Source organism: Microtus oregoni, unplaced genomic scaffold (assembly GCF_018167655.1).
Source record: "Microtus oregoni isolate MIOR12 unplaced genomic scaffold, Mior012 000042F_ref0000377, whole genome shotgun sequence".
Classification (NCBI taxonomy): Eukaryota; Metazoa; Chordata; class Mammalia; order Rodentia; family Cricetidae; genus Microtus; species Microtus oregoni.
In genome coordinates this window covers 9,992,793-10,012,898 of record NW_024543209.1, presented here as the reverse complement: position 1 = coordinate 10,012,898, position 20,106 = coordinate 9,992,793, and the positions used below count along the sequence as shown (strand labels likewise).

The window sequence follows — 20,106 nt, the reverse complement described above, 5'->3', positions numbered from 1 at the left end:
CACTTGGAAGGCAGAGGTAGGTGTATCTGTGAGTTTGAGGCCAACCTGGTCTACAAAGTGAATTCCAGAACAGCCAGAGCTACATAAAGAGACTGTCTCCAAAAACAAAAGAAAACAAAATTGGAATTGCTAAGGCTGGCAGAGCACTTGCCTAGTATGAGACCACGCTAGCACTTCATAAATGGGGTGTGATGGCACTAGGAATCACAAGTTCAAGATTATCCTCAGTTAGCGAGTTCAATGCTGGCCTGAAGACCTTGTCCAAAAAAAAAGGAAACAAAGCTACAATTTCACTGGATAGAGTTTTGCTCAGTAAACAGTAGACTCTGGGAAATACAACAGGTTCTGAAAACTTACTTTTAATGACTGGAAGTCAAAGAAACAGCCAGCTGAATCAGTTCCCTCCCTGTCTGTGCTTTAGTCTACTTATCTCAAGTTAGGGGTAATGATCCAACTGTTTTTCTTTGGTTCTAGAGAGATCTATCTTGGCCAGGCTTCGTTTTGTTCATTCTATCCTCAGACAGACACTTCTGTCTGTAGTCCACCCCCCCCCCCAAACTAGACAACATTTGAAGGAAGACTTCAAATTAAAGTCTGTAATGGGCTTTACAACTCTAGGGTGCTGGAGCATTCCAAGAGGAGCCCATGGGGTGGAGTTAGGGCAAAGGTCATACTAAATAGCGTGTAGCCAGCTTTCTGCATGTGTAACATCAACTAAGTGGTCCCAAATGCATAACTCTATAGTCCTGTTTTCTGTGCTTTTTAATCTTCAGAATTTGTGTGTGTGTGTGTGTGTGTGTGTGTGTAAGGTAACTATTATTCTTATCTTTCTGAATATGTATCCAAAGGCCGAGAACAAGCCCCCTTTGGAACCTAAGTAGAAACTGTCTTACTAGTTGGAAACATGTCAGCTGCTTTATGGAGGAAGCACAGCTGAGGCCTGGCTTCTCTGGGTTCTGTGATAACTCGGGCCAAGGCAGTGTGGTGGCTTCGGGAGCCCCAGAGATGGAGAGAGGCTCACAGGAGGACCCGTGCTTTTCAGAGTTGAAACAGGAGCCCTCTGAGAGAAAGAGATAGTTCATGTGGCTTCCCTGACGCCTCGAAGGGAGACGTGGATGACACAGCACCAGCCATTCCTCGCGGGGTGGGGACAAGGTGGAGGTAGACGCCTTCCTTAGGCACCTCTCTGGCTGTCAGCATCATTTGTAGGAAGTGAGAAGGCAAAGTGACAAAAGTTTAGGACCCTTGCGTTAGAAGAGAAGCAAGTTCCAAAGTCGGTCCGCTGGTGGGAAGGACCAACTTGGGAGAGAAACTGTAAGAGGTTGGGGGCGGGGTGAAGCGCCTGCTCTTTAATCTCCGGCCCCATCCTCTTACTCGCCCCACCTGGATGCAGGGCGAGGACCGCGTACTTCAGAAGGAACTGTGCAGGTTGGGGCCCCGCTTTCAGATTCAGGGGAGCGGAGACGGATCTGGGGGCTCACCGTCACCACAGTACCCTCTCTCGGGCCTCCCGGGCGTCCCCCCAAGCTTCTCTTCGTATCTCTGCCTTTCCCTTGACTTTGTTAAAATAGTGAAACAAACCGTGTTGTAGAGTGATGGAAAGCCGCGGGCCGAGAGCCACTGGCTGTGAGGGGCTGGAGAGGAGGGGGCACGGTGGCTGGAGATAGTGACCACCGGTGAGTGATGGGTGGATCGGAATTGCGCTCAGCTGCAGCCGCTGAGACCCTTCCCCTCGGGCGGCCGGGCCCGCCCCTGGCCCCGGGCGCCTAGGAGGACGTGGGGGCAAATTTGGATCTGCTATTGGGGTATGGTGGGGACTCCACCTCCATCCATCCTGAAATAGTGGCAACTGCGGTTGCCTACCTTAAATTGGGGCGGGGGTGACGATTGGGACAGCCGGGTACCGCGGTCCTACCGACTCCCCCAGCTCAAGCCACCGCGGCCGCTGCGGCAGCTCTGTAACACGTCCCCAGGAGACTCGCAGGAGCAACACGTGATGTGTCTACTTATCAGGGTGAGAGGGGGAGAGCGAGTCTCCGTGCGTGCGGGCGAGGAAGCGGGGCGGGGGGCCGAGGCGGGGGCCGAGAAGACGGCTGGGGCAACGGGGTCGTCAGCTCCTCGCCCACCTCCCTCCCTATGGGAGAAGAGGAGGAGGGGAAGTGACTGCGGAGTTGATGAACTTTGCACATCCAGAAACGCCATTTTGATTCCTTTTCCGGAACAAGTTTGCATCTCTCCTCGTTCTCTCCCCGAAGCCCACCGGTCCCTACCGCATCATGCCTGGAAGCCCAGCACCCTGCCGGGCCGTAAGTACACATCCCGAGTCCCCGCTTGCGGCACTCGGGTGGCTGCGAGATGACCGAGGCGCTGCCGGAGCGACCTTTTAAAGAACTTTTTGGGGATGGGGAGGGTGAAGTGTGCAGAGCGCGGTGTACTTCTGAAACTCGGCGTTTGGCAGAAAGGACCCGCGCGCCCCACGCTGCGCAGCATGCGCTCGGTTGGGGGTGCGGGGTAAGGGCGGCCGGGATGAGCTGGGCAGCCCTCTCCCCTCGGGCTGCGCGCCCGGCCGCTCCTCCTCCTCCTCCTCCCCTTCCTCCGCTTCTTTCCCCTTCCCGAGCTGCCGGCTCTGCCAACCAGCTCCCTGCGCGAGCCGCCGCAGCGCCCCGCCAGCAGGACCTGATGCGCATCCATATTAGCCGTCCGAGCGCAGGAATCCGGCCCGACCCGCGTCGCCGAGTTTATTTTTAACCAGTACCGCCGGGACTCGGATGGTGCGCGCACCACGGGCCAGAAACATCTTCCCAGCGCTGCTCTCCATCTTCCGCCCTCTCTCCCCCGACATCCTCCCCCCCCCATGTGGGAGGGGAAACTTTTCTCCTACATACTTTCTAGTCTCTCTCGGGTCGGGAAGCACGGAGATGACGGAGCCTACCAGCCGCCGCAAGGTATCCGGGGGTGCCCACCCGGGGTGCAGGCGCGGGGGGCTGCGCGTTCGGGGCTGCTCAGTGGGAGCATCCGCCGCGCCCTGCTCTGCGGACTTTGATCCTCCCGGGCGGACGGCGCCGACCGGGAGGGGCGGCAGGCAGCCCCGCGCCCTCTGCGGGCTCCCGGCTGGCGGCGGGGCTGCGGGCGACCACCGTCGCTGGGGAGGAGGGGAGGCGGCGACCCGGGCCGGGCCGACACGTATTGTTGGTGACTCTGAGGCTGACTAGGTACGAGCTTTGGGGGAGCCCCCAGCCTGGGGCGAGCTTGCATCGCGGAGGGGGGGCTCGCGCCCGGCGCCGTCACGAGCACAGGAAGGAGGCCGGGAGCATCCGAGGCGGGGCCGGCGCCCGCCCCACCGCCCAGCTGTGGAGCGCGCTAGGAAACTTTTGTCCGCCACCCGCTGGACCAATTTTTTCTGGAGTTCTGGGGCTTCGCTTTCTCCTCACACCCCGGCCCTTACCGCCGAGCGAGGAGAGTGGGGGAAGCCGGTGACTGTGGTGGGGTGGTGTGGGGGGGAAACCGACGACTACGAGAGGCAGCCCCCCCCAATCAGGCCCAGCTCCCCGCTCCCCCACCCCGTTCGCGGTCTCTTAGGAAACTGCGACCTTAATGGTTGCTAAGGAGCAGGGGAGGTCCTTCCCGTCGCCGGCCCCCTCCCTGGGAGGCGGTGTGTTTTCTGTACAGGGCCAGGGTCGCGTCGAAGATGTGACCCGCTCTCCGGCCCCGGGTGAGTGCGGGGTGCGGCGACGGTGCCCGCGGGCAGCCGGCCGAGGTCTAGGGGCTTGGGGACCCCACTGGGCTTGGGCTCGGCCACTTGACAGGCGCCGCGTGCAGCTTGCGTCCCTCGTCCTCGGTGCATCCGTGATGGGTTATAAAAGAGGAGGAAAGTTATTTCTCCTTGCTCAGCAGATTTGCCCTCCCTCGCTCCTTACTGGTTAAGAGATAGAACGTGAGCCCAGATCCGGACGAGCAGTTCACATTCCATTACGAAATTCTACACGGCTTCAGAGCCAGCAGCAGCACACATTAGGGGCACTTCGGAGGGGATTTTCTTCTTTGGGGGATGCTGGTAGAGGTGGTGGTGGAGATTGATACAAGGGTGAAAAAAAATAGCCTTTTGGGGATGTTGAAAACCTTGCCTTCAGGTTTTCAGCCCTCGGTCTTGTTTTAGAGTTTAGAGCTAAGCATATCCCTATTAAAGCTTATGGGAAGAAAGTTTGTTGGATGCTGGAAGTTGGCGAAGTATTTCTGGAAATGATTTCTGCAAAGGCTGACCTGCTGCTTGTGCATCCCCTGGTTGTGAGATTTCTTTTTCAGATAATATGGTGGTCTGTGTCTGAGTGCGAGTGTATTGTGCAATAGTTAATTGGAGTGGAAGGTGGAGAGATGAGTACAGCCAAGAAAAGAATGTGTTGCCGTTTTTTTTTTTTTTCCACATCCTCTGAGTTTGATGCTTTCTTGAGTAGGCAGGTATAGTTTCCAAGAGAATTTAACTCGGAAGTCTGAGTTGGAAGCTAAAGTCTTGGTTTAAATTTGCAAGAAAATTCTGTGCGAGCTTAAAGAAGCCATAGTTTTTATGGAAAGAGTTCAGTGTACTCTTCAGACTTTATGTGCAAGGGTGGACTCGTTTTAGAGCTTTGGAGTTGGTTTTTGTTTTGTTTTTACCTCTATCCATTGGGGTATCTACTGATGGGTCTTGCTTTGATGTATTTGGCTACACTGATGAATTAAACATTTGAATGGCTCTAATCAAGTTTTAAATGTGTGAAAAAAAATTCCTTCCCCAATTTTTACAAAAAAAAAGAGGAGTACTTTGATTTAATTGTGTCCCCTTCTCCATTTCAGATTAGTTAACTTGCAGTGTCCCAATCTTAAAGGTTTTTTTTTTTTTTAAGTAAGCTAGTTGTCTTTTCAGGGTGTTTGGTTTTTAAGAAAGGCTTAACTCCTAAGAAATGCTGCTGATGCTCTGTGGTACATGGGATACTATTCTCCCCGTTTTCCTGGATACCACTTTATTTCTCATCTGAAACTCAGACAGTACTCTTACCGTGGACATGATGGGGAGCATTTGTCTGAGTCAACTGGTACAGGTGGTTCATCCATTCCTAACCATTTACATCATTGGACAAGTGACCTTTTGATGGAAGGGGCTTTTATCATAGATTTCTTCAGGCAGAACCTATCAACCTGAAGAGAGCTTATTTGCATCCAGTAGGGGTACTTGATTGTGGATGGAGGAAAAATAAAACCTGAGTGCCTTCGTCCTCATTTGATCAACAGCTGTTTATTGGTGATCTGCCCTAAGCCAGGCACTGACTAACAGCTGTTAGCAGACTTCTGTTTTTCACTTGGCTGTTTTGAACTGCTATGTTGGTTCACTTCCTAGGTCAGTTGGGAAGTCTTTCTCGCTATTGTGTGCTCACTTGCTAACACCACTTAGCAGCTTCAGCTAAGTACATTTCCTGGTTAATGAAGTTGAAAAATTCTATCCTCTTAGGGTTTTGCATGGCATAGTTAATATAAACTTTTTACAGAAATTGGCTAAACAGGCCCTCTAGAAAGTAGTGAGAAGTGGGTCCTTTTGATGTTTCTATTCATTATCCTTCTGAAAAGTAGGTGGTGCTTAGAAGGTCATAGGATAAAGGTTGCTAAGCAGCTAAACAGAAGGATGCTAAAATTAACCAAAGCTTTTTTGAAAGGGAGTCCTTCCCTGTTTTACATTATTTACTAGGTTTAATTAATTTCTGAATCCTACGTGTTTTTTGACCTAGGAAGGTAGGATGTTAAAGTTGGTTTTGGTTTTTGTTATTTAAATAACTTTTGTTCAGTGTCTTTCATTGAAGTTTAGTACTCTCTGACCCGGTGCTGTGCTATCAAATGGCAGCTTGTGAGGGATGACTTTCTTGTCTTTTAAGAGGTTGAACTTCCTCGTTGTTATGTGTGTATAACGTCACCTGCTTTCACATTAACAGATTTTTATGTTTGTTTTGGAAATTCTACATCGTCCACAAAGGTGATGTGTATTTTTATTAAACGTATTTGCATTCAAAAGACAGAAGTGCAATATAGTATCAGTAGTAACTACAGTGTGGTCCCTCCTGATGAGGAGGCAATAGCTTGCTTTCCTCCCGGATTCGTTGTGGATGTGGCCGTTTCTGGCCCATGTTACCCTGCTTCTGTGGCTCTGTTTATTCAATCCAGCTCATAGATAACCCTTTTAAAAACAATTATTCTGGGTTTAGAATGTATTTGGAGGGACTGAGCAGATGTTAGAAGGCAAAAAGGATTGTGGTTTGCATTTTGTCTTAAGTGTGTTTCAAGGTTCTTGAAGTTTTCATGGAGATAAAAGATGCAAGTAGGCTTGAACTAGTGGCTGGAAGCTATCACTTTTGTTGAGAGGCAGGCCTGCTGCGAAGCCAGAAGCTTCCCTGCCTCAAGGTTATACGTGTCTTTTTGACCTATCTAGCAGGCCTCGTTGACGGGTTTTCCCATTTCTTTTCTCTCAGTTTTTAGGTTTAGACTGCAGTTCTTGAGTAGAAACAATCTCTCCCCTCTCTCTCTCTCTCTCTCTCTCTCTCTCAAGTGGTCAAAGAATGCTTGCCATGCCCAGGGGTAGAGGATAATAAGTCAGTGGTAAGAGGTGTACCATCTGAACCCAGAGGGAGGCATGCGATGTGCTTTCTGAAATGCATCGCTTACTTTTAATTTCCCCCACTCCCACATGGCAAGCCGACCAAGGAAAGGAAACCTGTCTGCTGGTGTTTTCTTTACTGCAGAGGCCGAAGAATGAGGAAGGTGGGGAGGAGCCTTTCCTAGTTAGCAGTTAGTCTTCCCGAGCTGTGTCATCAGCTCAGCTTTTCTCAAGGTCTCTCTCTTCCCGTTCCTCGGGTGCCCAACGTGGTCTGAAGGGCACCCGAGCACGCCTGGAGAGTTCACCCTGCTTGTTGGCAGCTGAATTGGGGGCGGGCGGGTGGGGAGGCGGGGACAGGGAGCTCCGATCCTGCAGCCTGCTTTGATGGGCCTGCGGGCTGCAGGTTAGGCGTCTGCCCATCGGGAGCGGTGACTGCTGGTGAATAGGTGCTTCAGACAAAGCAGTGGGAGAGGGTGGAGACTGTTTGTTCTGTGTGATTCAGGCAACTAATGCTGAGAGAATTTGAAAACCTCCGTAAAGGCCAGGGCCTGGGGACTGACTGGCTGCTGCTGCCACGATTCACCTGAGGGCTCCTTGAGGGTGGTGGAACTCACCGGGTGGAGAGAGGAGAGAATGAAAACCCCCACTGGTTTTGTCAGACAGCCAGACTGAAGAGAAAAAGTCTCAGTGGGGGTAATTAGATAAAGCTTTTAAATGCTCTATTTGTTTTTCCTCTGAGCTAGCTCGGTATTTCATCCCTTCACCCCTTTTCCAAGACTGGGGAAGGATTGTTTCTAAAGTGTTTGATAGGCTGGTCATTGAATTACTTTTGCATTTCCTTCTTTTTCAGGGGGGGAGGGGGGGCGGAGATGTAGTTTCTGAGACTAAGTTTTAGCCTCCTTTTGAGAAGTCATTTAGCAACAATCCTGAGTTTGAACTCAGAACAGCACAGATTTACAGCTAGGTTCATCCTGACCTCTGACTCCTGACTGCTGGCTGGAAGCAGCCTGGCCCCAGAGGACTTAGCAGTTCACAGATACTGTGGCTCTCTCTCTGTGGTGGTGTTTTAAAATGAGGGCAGACCCTTTTGGAAGCAATTCTCTGCTTGAATTTGAAGGTGTAAGGAAATCCAAACAAACAAACACACACAACACTCCCGTTGGCTGCATCGCAGCTGCTGAATGCTATTATACCAATCTTTTCATTAGCTTTTCTACTCCGGGGCATTGCTGGAAGGGTGAAGTTAATGTCCCAGAAAGTCAAAATCTATATATGGAAGAAAGCGGTGTATTTTTGAGCTCAAGATGCTTTGTGGGTATCCACTCCAGACTTCCTTTCCAGATTTTTCTTTTTTTTTTTTTACAATCCCTTTACCGTTGACTGAATTTACCTAGTAGTTTCTCATAAGGGAGGGATGGCAACCAACATAATGCAGTTTTTGCATTCCAGGGCGAGGAGCAGACACAACTAGCAGATTCTTGTTAATGGGGTTCACTTAAGAGCTTTAAGAAAGTCAGGTGACAACAACCTTAGGACTTACTCATCGAAGGAATGGCTGTCAGCCTGTTGGTTGTAGCGGTGTCTGGGAATATTTTACTGTGACCACTCCCCAACCCCATTGAGGAGGGGGATCCCTTAGCCTGTAAGGAACAGAGACTAGATGCTAATACACCTCCTTCAATGCAGCAGTGCAGGGCAGCCTCTCTCCACTCTCATGCAATGGAGACTTGAGTATTCAGCCCCAGACGTCCAGAAAAAGTGTCTACTTACCAGCAGTTGGGCTCAGTCAGGGTGCCCCTCTATGCTGCTGAGCCCTGGGTTCGATCCCTGGTACTACCAAGGAAAAGAGGGGGTGGCACAGTAGTTGTGTCCCAAGCAGACTGAATGTGCACTCCATCTTGCGTGCGTCTTGTGGAGAGATGCACAGTTCGATAGACTCGGTAAGCTCTTTATTGCATGCTGGAAGGGAGCTCGGTTGGCAGGTTCAAAGTTTCACAGACAGTTTGAGGGTGGGGAAAATGTTGAGTGGTGATAATATACTTGGAAAACCCTGTTAGAACTTATTTACTAACAGGTTCTCGAACAGCCTCGATTCACTGACAGGAGGCTGCTCTTGTCCCTAGCTCAGCGTTCCCATCACTCTTCAGCTGCTCTTCTGTCGGGTTCCCTCATTTTTAAGTTATGTGGAATATACCTTTTTTTTTTTTAAGTGTTTGAACTAGCCCTTACTTGCTCGATGCTTTTGGGCACTCACAGTCTCTCTTCATTTTGTTTCTCAAATTTTTGTAAAATTCTTCCATAATTATCTATCTATCTGAGCCCAGTCTTTGATCCAGACATCTCTTGGCAAGATAGGCTAGGGAGGAAAGAAGGAAAGGGCACAGAGATGGAGGTAGGGGCACAGCTACTGCAGGTACTTGGGACCCCACAGGGAAATGCCTAGCAACGTCAGGAGAGAGTTACACATACCACTTGCTTTACCCTTACCCGGGCCCTCCTCGGCTACCACCTTAAGCTTCTCACACTGGCACCAGGCAAGGCCTGAGTCAGTGTTTTGGATGGGAAAGGCTGTGATGCTCTGGCCTCCTAGTCATGTTGTGTGCATCTGGATCATAGCTTTTATCTCTCATACCAGTGGACCAGCTGTGCCGAGAGCACACAGTGCCACAGCTCAGCAGCCACTTTTCAGCCCCTTGCCTAAAAGGTAAGGGACTGTCGCCTCCAGTGTTTGGGTGTGTTCCTGCCCTCTTCTCTCACCTCTGAACGGGCAACTCCCAGCTCTTTCTTTTTACAACTTTGCCCAAGCTGGAACCTTCAGGCACCTCGCCCTACAGGTCCTTGTAAAAATGAAAGTCGTCTCCCTCCCTTCAGGGATCTGAAGTGTACCGTGTTTTCAGGCGGCCAGGCCAGGCTGTCTGCCTCACTGTCTTCAGCGACTTGTCCCCACATTGGGCAGAACCCCTCGCGGTGTCGCAAATGTCTCTTAAGTTAATTTCCTGTCACCAGTTCCTCCCTTCTGCAGTTTACCGTGCATTGTCCACAGAGTGGTGTGTACCATCCGCTTGAAAACAGCTAGCCCTGGGCTGCTTGTGTCTCCAGGAAGAAACCCAAGGGCCTTCACATAGCCCACAGGACCTCCATCAACAGCCTCCACATGCAGTCTCTAGCCTAGCTCTTGCCAGCCCCCCTTCACCACTGCCGTTCTGAGAAACTTCCAAGAGGCTGTGCTTCTTCCTGCTGTGTGTCCAGCTCTTCTCCAGCTAGAAGCCAGTCTTCCCCCTCCCCAAAATAAACCCTGTCTTCTGGGGACTGTTTTGTCCTTCGTACAGAATAGCTCCACCCCCAACGTTTTCCCACCTCAGGAACGGTTTTTTTTTTTTTTTCCATCCCTAGTATCTATAGCTTGACAATTGCTTACAATTGCTTAGCTGGTGCTCATGCGTTAGTGTGTGCTGAGCTCTGATAGAAAAAACCAGTCGGTTTTGGAGAAGAGACACCTGTAATCTGGAGCCCAGGCCCACAGACGTACACATTTTTTTTTTTTTGCACTCCCATCATGCCAAGGTTTGGTTCTAGATGCACATTGGTGGGAAAGTCTTGAGTTTCTAAAATCCAAAATAAAAGTTGGCTCAGTTTCATTAAAAGAAAAAAAATTTTTTTAATGCTTGGTTGCTCTAAAAGCTGTCACACTGGGGCCTTTGCTAATTACAACCACTTTTCATGGCTCTTGGTTTGAAGTTTACATTAAATAGGAGAGTTGGGCACCCAGATCAAAGACGAGATCATTTCAGAGCTCCAGCAAGTGGGCCCATTTTCTCTGCTTAGTTAGAGTTTTGCTTCATTAGTGGTATGAGTTAATAGGAGTGTTGGTCTGTGTATAATTCAACTTCTTTTCCTCCCATTACTCCTTGGACTTAAAACAAAACACCAAACCAGAAATATACAGGATATGGATCTTCATTCCTCCGTCATTTGTGTGTGTCTGCATCCACACACATGGTAGATATTGCTTGGAGGTCGGAGGAATGAAGGCTTGCCATTGTTTTAGGGGCTCTCCTTTATGCTGCCTGAGACGGCTGTGACGTGAAATGCTTCTTAGTACGCAGCATCATCTCGGTAGTCTTTAAGAAGATACACACATTGTATAGAAATGATGATGCTGGAAAACTGGAGTGGGGGCTTTCCAAACACAGCCGGGATACCCAGAACTCGGAAAATGGAGACAGGAGGATTAGAAGTTCAAGGTCATCCTCAGCTTTATAGTTAGTTTGTGGCAAGCCTGGAGTGCATAGTACCCTGCCTGGTTCAAGAAAAAACATTGTGATATAAAACCATGCACATGGGTTTCCTTGCTAAATAATCACACACACAAGAGAGGAGAGAGAGAGAGAGAGGTTTATAGAATCCTTTCTAAGGATGAAGTTATTAATGCTGTCGAATGTGTACAAGGACATGGTTGTCCCTCTGTAGCACACACACACACTTTTAGTCTTAAATGCCTACCTGCTAGGTCAAACTGAGAGTTGGCAAATGCAGTCAGCTGTGCTAACTTTTAATTTTAGCTGAGTTCCTTTCTGGTGGAGAAAGTAAACATTTTGATATTTGAGAAAGGGTATGTAGCCCTGGAACTTTCTGTGTAGACCAGACTGTTCTCAAACTCACAGAGATCTACCTGCTTCTGCCTAGGAGTCCTGGAATTAGAAAATAAAATTTGTTTATTTTTGAGAGAGGGCTTCTCTCTGTGTATCCCTGACTGTCCTAGAACTCACTCTGTAGGGTAGATGGTCTCAACTCGGAGATCCACCTGCCTCTGCCTCTCGAGGGTTGGAATTAAAAGCATGTGTTACCACTGCCCAACATAGAAAGTAAAAATAATGAAAAGCTGTTTTCTTTTTACCTGTATTGAACATCTCAAAGCAGTTCCTGTAGAATGGTTGATTAAATCTGTGTATCTGGCTAAACACTTGAAGATTTAAATCAAGTATAATTTGCCTTTGTGTTTGTGCTGGGTATTGAATTTAGGGCATTGCACATGCTAGGCAAGTACCTCTGTCTCTGGGTTATAGCCTTACCCTGAAATTTTATTTATATACAAAATACTACATATACATATATAATATTAACATAGCTTTTTTGAGGCATGAGGCAGGATTTCACTGTGTAATACAGGCTGGTCCCTAGTTAACTTAAATTTGAATACAGGGACACCACACCTAAATACCAAGTATAATTTAAAGGATGCGCAATTTTCACTTCTGAATTGGATCTTTATGGGTTGATTGCATTGTTGGTGATGAGCGCAGAGCCTTGCAGATGCTTGACAAATGTTCTGATGGTATACCATTGGCACCTTGGTTTGTATCTAGATTGTGAAAATTAAGTTTCATTGAGCAGTGTTCAAGAGCTTTAAACTTCACATCCCTCTTTAAAGACTGCATATCAGGCTGGGCGTGGTAGCACACACCTTTAATCCCATTGCTTGGGAGGTAGAAGCAGGATGATCTCCATGAGTATGGGGCCAGGCTGGTGTACAAAGAGAGGTTCTGTCTCAAAATCAACAACAAAAAGCCCAACTGAATTTTGTATCAGGCAATTAATTCAGTCTCTTTGGAAAACATGTAGTTTTCCATCACTTTTATGAAACCCATGGTATTTTTTGTTTCCATAATATACATAAATTTTATTTACTTTGAAGATATTATGATCACCAAGGCTTTAGTTAGGGTAAGACATCTGTTAGCCTCTCAGAGAACACATTACATACAGAGAGGCAGGGTCAGCAGTGTGTTCATTGATGTCTGTGCCATGAGTTACCATGACAGGGAGGTAGGTCAGTGGAGGATTCTGGGAGACAGGTCAGGAAAAGCATCCTATGGAAGAGACATTTATACGCAAACTCGAAAGACAAAAGAATGCGGGTACTTCAGAGAACAGCTTGCTCAAAGGCCCTGGGATTGGAAGACAGGATGATGTCTGTAAGGAAGGAGGAAAAGGCCAGAGCGTGTAAGGCTGGAGCATCGTGCCTGAGGTGCTAAGAGCCAGGAGACCTTTTACGCCCAGGAGTGGCATTTTGAAATTAGCCTTTTAAGGCCACGCCTACCCACAGTAGAGAACAGACAGGAGGAAGCTTCTGGTTTCTTCTTGGGTCTGCAAGATCAGTTAGAAAGCTAGTTTCTGAAAACTCTCATTGGCCTGGAGTTCGTGTGGGTGTAGAAGTGGGGAGCTTACGTGGATTTGAAGTGACATAAAGGTAGGACGGTCCCACGCAGCTGGGTGGCTTCTGTCTCTGGCATCTCTGTTTTTCTGAGATTGGAAGGTATGCCTAAGTAAAATTGACTAATGAAGTTTTATATTTTATTTATTTATCTTTAAAAATCGATTTACTCTTTTTATACATTTTTCTCTACCTGTACTGTTTATTTGGTAAAAATATGTACCCAGCATAGATGAAGTATGAAAAGTCATAATAATGAGAGTGGGGATGTTAGGTAGGTTATTTTTTTGCTTGTTTATTTTTCGAGATGGTATTTCTCTGTAACCGTCCTAGCTGTCCTGGAACTAGCTCTTGTAGACCAGGCTGGCCTACGAACTCCACCTGCCTCTGCCTCCCGAGTGCTGGGATTAAAAAAGGTGGGTGCCACCACCGCCCGGCTATGTTAGGTAGGTTCTTAGTGGGAGCCATTGAGTTGTTTTCTTCTTTCTTCTGCCTCCTCTCTTTTTAGTTCCCTGATTTTTATAGGGAACAGGAAATTTGTTGTCCGTGGCTGGAGCTTTTGCATTGTATTCAGGTGAGATGTATTATAATTGTTGTTTTAAATTGCATTTATATGTGAAACACGAGCCTTCTGGCTACAGTGCCTGTGTGAAGGCCAAAGGGCAATTTGGGAATCAGTTCTCTCTGGAAATAGCGTGGATCCCATGGATTGAACTCAGGTTGTCAGGCTTGGTGGCAAGCGCCTTTCCCCACCGAGCCATCTCCCCTGCCCTGCACACTGAAGTCTTAAGACTGCTGAGTTTTCATCCATTCTAGTTTTACTACCTTTGGCTTAGGAGCAAAGGAAGGACTCACGGGAAGAGGTTTCCAGTAAGACTCCAAGCTAGGAGTCTTCAGAATTGCTCAGATCAGGGCTCTTTTCATGACCTGGTTTTCCAACTTAGTTCTTCATTAGAGGCACATGAAGACCCAGTGGGCACTCGGTGCCCTCACTGTCTTTGATAGTTGCGTCAATATTTTATTTGACAATAAACTTGTGTATCTGCTGTGTGTGTACTCGGCTCTCCCTCAGATCTGTGGGTGCCTCAGAATGCCACGAGGGAGGAGGACCTTGTCGCTGGAGAGTGGTTGTCTTGTCTGGTATCAGCAGGCTTACCACCCATCACCACCCAGGCATCCTTCAGGTCGCTACCGTGCTAGCTTTTCTCCCTAGCTGACAGAAATCTTTTTGGAACCAGGCAGAGTGTTTTCCGCTGAGTTGGTACACACTAGAGGCTGGCATTCAGGCATGTTCCCTGTGCTCTTGCCACAGAGAGAAGCACAGCAATCTGACTCTCAGAAGGTTCCATGGGATTCTAGGGCTAAACAAGCAACAAGTAGCCAACCATGTCCTAGTGAGGACTCTTGCCTCCTGGAGGCAGGGGTGTACTCGTCAGCACAGCTACCCCTTGTGCCTGACTTGTCCTGTCTCCCCCCCCCCCCCCTTTAGATGGCCTCACAGGGAAGGCCCGTCCACGTTCTAAAATTGGGTAGTGCTTTTCTGAGGCCATTCAAATGTTCATTAAAACCTCAAGTCCCACTAAACCCCATTTTTAATCTTGATTGATGGAACATGAACATCCCATAAACCCCTCGGCAGCTCTGGTCCCACACGAGGGACTGCATGGCTTTCTGTCTCTTGCTTGGGACCCTGCATGTTTTTACATCACTGGTCCATAATAAATCATGGCACAACGGAAACCACACTTTTCTTCAGGTCTGTGTTTGTTAAAGAACCGAGCAGAGGTGGTGGGGGAGGCCAAAGACCCTTCCCCTGGCCTGCTATAGTTTTTTAAAATAAGGGCATGAGTTTGGTCTGCCACTACCACAAATTATACAGCTTTAAAAACTGAAATAGCTCCCTATGCAGGCTGAGGCTCAGGGCCAAGTTTACAACCTAACTTGGTGGAGATGGGAGGGTCAAGAGTTCAAGGTCACCTTCCCAGCTCCAAGGCCAGTCTGGGCTGCACCCCACCTTGTTTCCAAACAAACAATAGCTTAGGAGAGGCCTGGCAGGGGAAAACAAAACAAAACAAAAACAAAAAACAAAAAAACTGGGTTTAAAATCAAAAATTTTGAAATTTAAAATTTGGGTTCTTAAGGTACTATGTAAACAGTTGGGGGACCTTAACGTGTGTGTGGGTTTGTGGTCTAAGTTGACTGTAGACGCCGCTCACTAGATGGTTGCCTTGTAATGGTTATCTACAGTTGCTGTCAATAGTTCATTCAGAATCCAAGTTTGGGCGACAAACACGCGAACCCACTCAAAGCCACTTATTTTGGGGCACTACAAAATAAGATGGCATACATCTCAGGTATGCCATGTCTTCTGTCCAGATACCTTAGGCCGCCTATTGCCTAAGGATGAGCTAGGCCTGTGAGGGTGGAGACAGGCTTACGGGATTTCTTACTCTGCTGACGCAGGGTATCCAAAGCAGGTATGCGAGGAGAAAGCTTGACAAGAGGCGTAAAGATTATGAATCCAGGTGAATATTGAGACTGAAATAACGAGGCGAATGCTTTATCCAGAAGTTCCTCGTGATGTGACCTGAGGGTGTCTCTGTCCTTTCGTGAAGCCAAAGCCACTGTTATCTTACCTGAATGGTACCAGAATATCTGCAAGCCTGGCAGGTGTGGTTACGTGAATACTCAGAATTCAGAGGCAGGCGGATCTCTAAGTTCAAGGTCTACAGTAGGAATTCCTAGCCAGCCAAGATTTCATAGTGAAGATTTCTACTTTTTTTTTTTTTTTTTTTTTTTGAGACAGGGTTTCTCTGTAGCTTCGTAGCCTGTCCTGGAACTAGCTCTTGTAGACCAGGTTGGCCTCAAACTCACAGAGATCCGCCTGCCTCTGCCTCCCGAGTGCTGGGATTAAAGGCGTGCACCACCACTGCCTGGCTTTGTCTCTTCTATTTTAAGTGAGTCAAAAGCAGACTTATTTTAGAATTTATACAAAAAAAAAACTCATTTGAAATCATGTGTTACTGTGGTTCTGAAAGGCAGGAGACCTGTTTTAATTCAGCCTTAATTTTAACGCAACAAATCTTAGCATATGTGTAATAGTTTGTTTCAAACATTGGAAATTACAAGGAGTGTTCTGATGGCTTTGTATAGTTTTGGCAAATTCTTTTTTAAAACAACTTTTTCTTTGGGGACAGGATCTCATGTCCTTGAATTCAGAATTTCCTGCCTCTGCTTCTAGAGTGCTAAGATTGAAGGTGTGTAGTCACACCTAGCAGAAATTTTAGTTCTTATTTTATTTTTCTGAGTCATATCATTTCATTACTTTTTCAATGAAAATTGGCAAGAAAGTATTTTTAGCTTCAAAATAAGTCATAGTAAGTTCATTAAAAGTTTTGAGATGCTAAGTCATTTTCTTCGCAGCAGTAAATGAAAATGATAAAAAGCTTTAATAAATAACATGAACAGACAACCAGTACACACTTGTTTCTGGAAGTGACTCGCTCTGCTGTGGGTGTTTTGTGCATTGTGACTGTCACTGGGAGAGTAGATGGTTCGTAATCACATGACCGTATCATTTTGTTTCCAAGGGAATGCTGTATGTATGTTGGAGGTTGGGCAGTGGTTAGCGCTGCTCAGGTTCTGATGTTCAAAAGCAGCTTCAAGGATAATGGGTAATGAAGCAGCGGCCGGATGATGAGGGGGCTCAGTGTAAGATGCTGTCTAAGAAGCCTGATGACCTGAGTTTGATTCCTGGGAGAACATGGTGACAGGAGAGGATTGACTCCTGCAAATTGTCTTGGCCTTCGCACATAAACTGTGGCATATGTGCACCCAGCTATAGACAGGTACGCACCCAATAAATCAGTAAGATGTAATTTTAAAGCTAAGGTTCACCTGCTTGTTGTTCTGGAAGCGTTGTTTGTGCTGGCTTGTCTCAGGAAGTCTGATAGTTGCTACAGTATAGTGTGTCTCGTTTTGCTGCAGAAGATTGAATACCGGAAAGCAGTCTTTTGGGGGGCAGGGAGTGCTCTGCACCTCCTGATCCTTTTGCCTCTCTCCCTCAGAGTTCTAGGGTACACCACCACACCCAACCAGAAATCTAGTCTTAATACCTAGCACACGGTATTCATACTGCAAATGAATCGGTCTAGAGTTGCTTGGAGAAGTTCCACAGACAGCGTTTGAGTTCGAGGCCACCGTTAGTAAAAACATCATTGCCGAGGCTCACATGCATGTGCTCTGAGCCAAACGTGATTACACTTCAATTTCACCCTTTTGGTGGCATTAGTCTAGTCTGTTGTGCAAAGATAACTCTAGGCATGAGTAGGAGCAGTAGTCATTCTCATATGTGTAGAGAACATACCAGTTACCATTGTCCCACATTCTCCACAGGCGTCATTTCCTTCATACTTCACAATACTTGGACCCAGTGATGTGGGATGCAATTATTATCCCCATGATTCAGATAAGGAATTTGAGACCTGGAGAGGCAGTGTGTAGTAGATGCAGACAGCGAAGTGGACAACAGGGACTTGGCCACCGCTCTGCTAAAACTGCTTCTCATTAAAGTATCATGAACTCGCCAGATAAGTATTCCTTGAAAATTTTCTTCATATAGAACCTCTCCCTATGACGCATATTAAAGGAACTGATGAACAAGTGTGTTGTGACAGGGTTTCTGATTTCTATAAACATCTCACCGGTGAAATGGCGTATTCTGCCTGGACTCGTGAGTTTTAGACCACTAGACTAGCTAGATGGAGTGAGCCAAACCACCCATCTCTCTGCGGTGGTCAGAAGGGGACATTGGAGACTTCCCAGAGTCCCAGCTTCTACAGATAGTCAGCAAAGTGGCTGCCTTCTTGGGTGCTGTTAGAAAGGAAGTGTAGGGAGACACTGAAATAAAACCCGGGGCTCACAATTGTGAGAAAAAACCTGGAGGGGGCATAGCTAGAGTGGACAAGGGAATGTTCACCAAGGCCCTCTGAGAAAGGTGACCTCAGAGAATAAGAATAGGTGGTATTTCATATATAGTAGGAGGAAGAGGCTATCCTGAACCTTTGCCATGGACACCCATGTTGATGTTATGGACAGCTCGGAGTTGTTTCAAAGTAAGATGTGTATGGTGCCCACTTTTGATGAGGCTACCAACTGAATGCTCGCTTTGGATTTCTGCAGGAAAATCCAGTCCACTGCTTTTTTGTTGTAATCACTTTTTGTTTGTTTGTTTGTTTTTGTTTTGATTGAGGTAGAGTTCCCAGGTAAAGTCCTGGCTTTCCTGGAACTAACTCTGTGTGGACTAGACTGGCCTTGAATTCAGAGACCCACTGCCTCTTCCTCCAAGTGCTGGAATTGGAGCTAAAAGCATAAAGCATGAATCACCAAGCCAAGTTCCACAATCATTTATTATTTTTTCTTTCTTTCTTTCTCTTTCTTTCTTTCTTTTTTTGAGACAGGGTTTCTCTGTGTAGCCCTGACTGTCCTGGAATTCTGTAGACCAGGCTGGCTTCGAACTTAAAATTGCTTACCTCTGCCTCCCTAGTCTGGACTGGTATTGTGGTGATCCTCAGAGTTCAGTGATCCAGTGATCCATCTGGTGTGAGTAGTGACAACTGAATTGATTTCACAGTATCTTCAGGTTTGCCTCGTTCAGATGATATAGCTTCAGTTCCTTTGAATTTTTTTTTTTTTTTTTTTTGTTCTTTGATTTCGAACTCTTGCAGTCCAAGCTGACCTGTAATTCTTGGTCCTCCAGCCTCAGCCCCTAAGTGCTGGAATCAGAGGCATGGACCACCTTGTTGAGCTGTTTTGCTTCATAAACAGGAGGCATGGATTGGAGGATGGAGCACAAACATCCCATCTTCCTCAGTGTTTGGGGGGTGGGGCTCACCATAGGTGCTTTGTTCTCTACAGGGGACCTGAGCGAATTGTTGAACTAACTGGGTCTGAATTGGTGTGGGCCCTCTGAGCTTTGCTTTCTGTGTCCGGCGGGTCTGTGAAGGAGGACTGTTTTGAAAGAACAGAATTTTTAGTTTTAGGTGCCACCAGCTCAGTTATCACTGGCCTGCCTGTGTGCTCGGTTATTATAATTGTTTTGCTCATGGCAGTTTGATAATTTCAGTGGAAGTCTGGTGAGAAGCAAATTGGGAGAATTTTGTGCTCTTTATTTCTCAACTGTGGGCCGTCCCGTCAGTGTGTTTAGGTTGGTTACCCTGCCTTGACACCTAGACCAGGCTCTGGGAAGGCAAGGCTACCCATATGGTATGGTTCCTGGCTTAAGCTTCCACAACACTTGGCAACTGGCAAGACCATGTGGCAGAGATGCAAGCGGGAAGTGGCTGGGGAAAGAGGAAGTGAGGCCTCAGCCATGAAGGGTTTGCCATGTGGAGAAGGAGGTGGGGAAGGAAAAACAAGATGTACTTCTCGGCTGACAGAGCCTTGCACACACCGGAGCAGGAAAATGTGACGCTGAGCTGGGGACAGAATGAGACAGTTGGGAGAGGACTGGAGGGTAGCGTTTGGGGCGCTGTGTGATGGAGAGGTGAGAGATACTGATTGGTACTTGGTTTTGCAGGCTGCCATAGACTTCCGTGGCTTTCCAGTAAGTCGTGGTGGGAGCAGCCTGTGCTTGGGAGAATGCCGTTAACCCTAGCACAGATAATCTCAATCTGTAGGTCGTGACTCTGGGGAGAAGGGGTCGAAAGACCCTCCCTTGAGGATCACATATCAGATACCCTGTGTATCAGGTGTTCCATTTTGATTCACCACAGGAACGAAATTTCAACCAAATGATTTTTCTGGTTTGGGCTCACCACAACCTGAAGAACTGTATTAACTAAAGCACGAGGAAGGTTGAGAACCACTGTCCTACAGGAAAATTACCCAAGAGAGGTGGCACCATGTTCAGCTAAGTGCAGTACGAAGTGGAAATTTGGTGTCTCCTTTTATGTGACTGGGCTGGCCTGCATAGGTTTGGGTTTTTTTTTTTTTTTTTTTTTTTTAAGATCATTGAAAGGTGGGAAAATCTATTTGCAGCAGAGAGAATTGAATCAGAAACTGTTTAATCTTTATTGTATTTTGCTAATTGGCACTTATTAAGTTCATTAGAGAGCAAAGTCTTTAAAAGGACAGAGACTCACACACACACAGCCCCACTCAAAAAATGTTACAAGAGTTGGGCTGGGGTTGTGGCCCAGTATTCCAACATTTGCCTGTTAAGCACCACCCCACCCCCACCCCCCCAAAAAAAAAGAGAAGCAAAGGAGGTGAATAC

The 20,106-nt window shown here is 47.4% G+C and overlaps 1 protein-coding gene across 8 annotated transcripts in view; it reads left to right on the top strand.

Moving 5' to 3' along the window:
- Positions 1–1,645: 1,645 nt before the first annotated feature.
- Positions 1,646–20,106, top strand: part of Rreb1 (ras responsive element binding protein 1) — a 122,605-nt gene continuing 104,144 nt past the window's right edge. For 4 of the 8 annotated variants that reach the window (XM_041632669.1, XM_041632661.1, XM_041632667.1 and 1 more), the window contains exon 1: positions 2,799–2,945. The gene's annotated coding sequence lies outside the window, so the exon portion shown is untranslated. Of the gene's footprint in view, positions 1,677–2,066; positions 2,307–2,798; positions 2,946–12,789; positions 12,867–20,106 lie in introns of those variants that run through there. The other 4 variants (XM_041632668.1, XM_041632662.1, XM_041632663.1 and 1 more) reach the window with 3 other exon arrangements.